Source organism: Salvia hispanica, chromosome 1 (assembly GCF_029641045.1).
Source record: "Salvia hispanica isolate PSC_SH4W2 chromosome 1, Shi_PSC_v1, whole genome shotgun sequence".
NCBI classification, from domain to species: domain Eukaryota; kingdom Viridiplantae; phylum Streptophyta; class Magnoliopsida; order Lamiales; family Lamiaceae; genus Salvia; species Salvia hispanica.
Window position 1 is genome coordinate 54,502,082 of NC_142692.1, and position 4,347 is coordinate 54,506,428.

At 31.5% G+C, this 4,347-nt stretch overlaps 1 pseudogene; it reads left to right on the forward strand.

Moving 5' to 3' along the window:
- Nucleotides 1-2,156: 2,156 nt before the first annotated feature.
- LOC148934162 (uncharacterized) lies at nucleotides 2,157-2,875 on the forward strand (annotated as a pseudogene).
- The last annotated feature ends 1,472 nt before the right edge of the window (nucleotides 2,876-4,347 follow it).

Here is a 4,347-nt window from a genome sequence, read left to right on the forward strand (position 1 = left end):
TGTTTCTTGATTCCTATGTATTTCCAAAGAAAATTATATTTGACAAAAGGAAACTTTATTATGTTTCAAAAATTTTCCGTATTAAAATCTGATTCAAAGTTTACAATTTTTTCAAGCAAGATGGTTTTGTGAGTAATTATTTCAGATGCTATTTAATTGAAATGACAGAGACATATAATTAATTAGACTAATTATATAAAACCTGTTATAGAAACATAGTTTATTAATTAGATTAATAAATTGTTGTATAGTTTTATTAATTTAGAATTAATATTAAATATGCAATTATATTAATTTGGAGTTAATATAATCGGTTAATCCACATTTAATTTGAGAATAAAATTTGATTTTATTTGTTGAGCATTATTTGATATCTTATTTGATAAGCATGCTATTTGATTTATGCTTATTTATTGTAGCTATAGTAGTTAGAGACCGTGTTATACTATGTCTGGGTAGGCAGCGCCCAGTATGTGTAGTCCGTGTTATACTATGTCTAAGTAGGCGGCGCCCAGTATGTGTAGTCTGTGTTATATTATGTCTGGGTAGGCGGCCCCCAGTAATTGTTTGAAATTTAATATTGGATATTATATTCACATAACTAGTATCACACTTTTCCCTACAAAATATAAGTCTTGTTTTTGAAACAAACGCATCGTCCATCATAATTGTTTGATGTTCCTAGCCTTTTCGATCACGAGTTTTACGCCAAAGCATTTACTCTAAATCCACAAGGCCTAGGCTCATTCATAGATGCATGGTTGGCATCGTGTGATGGGGTTGACTTGCTTAAATTGTTTAGTGAAGCCAAAGCGACCTAAATAGTTTATGGATGCATATTAATTGGATTAATAAACCAAGAATTGCAAAATAGTTGTTTTAATTGGCTTGGAGGCCTACCTTGTGATATTTTTGTAGTGATCAGCCAAAGCAGGGGCTGCATAATATGGACTTGGATCTTGGACCACTAAAATTTATATTTGATATAAATTCGTATTTTACGTTTGGGGGACATAATATATGTTAAAATTAGTGGGAGCTAATCAATACAATAAACCTTGTTTGATTAGTGATACGAATGTGATCTTTATATGCTTTTCTAATTTGCTTTCATTTTATTTTTTGTTCAGATAAAATGTCAAACTTGGCTTACAAATGTTTGATGGAAACAAACAAATTGACTGGGTCAAATTTCACGAATTGACTCCGTTGTTTGCGCTTGGTGCTAAGGCATGAAAAGGTTGAGTATGTCTTGGACAAACCAATCGATGTCATCCCCAATAAGGAATCTGCTGAGTTTGCTACGTTTGACGTTGAAGCTCATCAGAAATTAAATCTCTCTTGGTAATTGCCGCTATCCTTCGCAGTTCTCCATTAGAGTCCAAAAGATATCCAATTTCTCTTTGTGTGCATGCTCTCTCGATTGAAGGGTTGTGCAACCATTGTTGTTCTTTGTCTCAACTTTCTCAGGTCAGTATCTTATCCATATCTCTCTTACAACTACTTTATTTATGAATTTCTTTAACTGCTTGTTGATTTAAGCATAACTAATCTTAAAAAAAAAAAATTTACTTATTTTTGTTTGATATTTTTATTAGAATTCATTTTCTAATTTACTAAGTTGTCAATATTTAATTTATTATTTATATAGATTTGATAGGAACGTTGAGATTGATGCATGTGCACATGCTTAATAAAAAGCACCAAAATCTGTATTACTCATAGTTTAATCTTGGGTATTATTCTAGAAATTAAATATCTCTCTTGGCAGCTACCGCTATCCTTCACATTTTATCTCTATTTTAGTCTGAAAGATATCCAATCTATTTTCATGTGCACGCTCTCTGAACTGAAGGTTTGTGTAGCCATTAACATTCTTTTTCTCCTTTTTATCAGGTCAGTATCTGAAGGTTTGTGCAACTATTAACATTTTTTTTTCTCCTTTTTATCAGGTCAGTATCTCATCCATCTTTCTCTTATACCTACTTTGCTAATGAATTCAATTAAGTACTTGTTGATTTGAGCGTGACCTATCTTAGAAAAAAAATATTTACATATTTTTATTGATATTTTATTTATAATTCATTTCATAATTTACTAAATCGCCCATTTTAATTTTATTACTTATATAGCCTTGTGGAATTTATTAAAACAATATGGATAGAGATTTGATGACAAAGTCAAGAGCAACAACGAAATACTAAAATGTACTTCAATACTTTTAGGACTATGGTTTTCGCAATGCAAGCATGAATAATAAGATATTATGAATATGGAAACGTAGTGGAATTGGTATGTTTGTGAAATAGAGATGAGATGATAATTTGAACATTTGACGGTAGATGGATTTATTCATGGGTACATCCAATAGATAGGTCATGAAGAACTTCCTAGTAGTCTTTCATCAAGGAGAGAAAATCTACATAATAGTTTGGGCAATAATGTTATGCGGGGTTTAGTTCATGATACAATTGGAGTTCCAATTGAAGATGAATATATATAAGAATATACATGATCCCGATGGATGCAGAAATCACTAATGGGAAAGCACAAAAGTCTATAAGTTGATTGATAGTTCACAACTATCATTGTATGAAGGATGTACTAATTCTAAAAACTACATGCATTCATAATCCGTTTGTTGTACTTTGTATTGGCAGCTTGAATAATAAAGTATTTGATATACTTTTAGAATTATTAAGAGAAGCTTTTCCATATGTCATAGTTGGTCTACCAAAGTCCTACTATGATGTCATGAAATTGATGAAAGAACTAAGACTGGCTATAAAAAAATTGATATTTGTCCAAATAATTGCACTTTGTATTGGGAAAAAAAATGAAATAAGAACTTCATATGACACTTATCATCAGCTAAGACGGCATACTTCAGATAAAGATCTACATGCAAGAAAAGAAAGATTGCTTAAAATGTATTGTGGTATTTTCCACTCAAGCCAATATTGCAACAATTGCTCATGTCAACAATGACGTCATCCCACGTGAAACACCCTGACGATTCCCCGACATGGAGCACATTTGATATCTTCCATCCTAAAAATGCTTAAGAATTTTGCAATGTTCGATTGAGATTGGCATTAGATGTAATAAATCCCTTTAAAAAATATGAGTGTGTCACCCTTCACATGGCATGTCATATTATTTCTCCATAACCTTCCTCCATGGATGTCCATGAAAGAACCTAATGTAATGTTATCTCTATTGGTTCCCAATCCATCAGCCCCCGGAAATAATATTGATATTTATTTATAACCCCTAATTACCGATATAAAGGATTTGTGGGAAGTAGGAATTGAAAAGATTATGCATGAAAAAATAATATTTTCAGTTACGTGTTTCATAATACTGGACAATAAGTGAATTTGCATGCACAGTTTGTATCAAAGAAGCACACTCTCTTAGATTGAAACACGGTGTGAAGCATTGATACATGGGACATCATTGATTTCTACCCAGAGAACATGAGTTTAAGGAGAATAGACGTCACTTTAATGTCACGATTGGGTATGGAGAAGCACCACAACGACTATATGGTAATATGGTGATGGATGAGATGAAAGACTTCATAATAAAATTTGGTAAGCAAGTTAAAGGTGATCCAAAGTTTTTCGGTTGAAAAAAAAAGTATATTTTTTGAGTTTCCATACTGCAAAGATAATGTTGTCCTCCACAATCTTGATGTCATGCATACAGAGAAAAATGTTTGTGACAATATTTGCGGCACATTCTTGGATTTAAATGGTAAATCTAAAGATAATTATAAATCATGCCAAGACATGGAACAAATGGGAATTAGGCTTGAACTTCATCTAATTCTAAAGGTTCTAGATAATTTTATTTATATGTTGTATCTTTTAAAATAAGTTGAAAGGAGAAAACTATATTTTGTTAGGTTTTGAAAATTGAAAGTTTCTAATGGTTATGCATCAAACATCCCATGGTGTGTTCAACTAAGACCACCAAAATTATTAGATTTGAATAGTCATAACTATCATGTTATGATGCAACCATTATTACCTATAGCCTTGCGAAGCACACTCTCTAAGACAGTACGAGCACCTTTGAATAACTATAAGTATTTTAGAAAACTGTGTTCTAAAGTAACTTTTCCTATTGACAAAGTATCACAACAATATCTTCCTCCAAACGAATGACATCAACGAAACAAATTAGTTTACAACAAATGTTGCATTATAACATGATACTCGTCACTTTTCAAGCCTCAAAATTTGATGGTTTTAGTTGAAAACAACTTGAGATGTTTGATGCATAACCACTAGTAACTTTTAAAGTTTTCAAAACCTGACAAAATGTAATTTTCTCCTTACT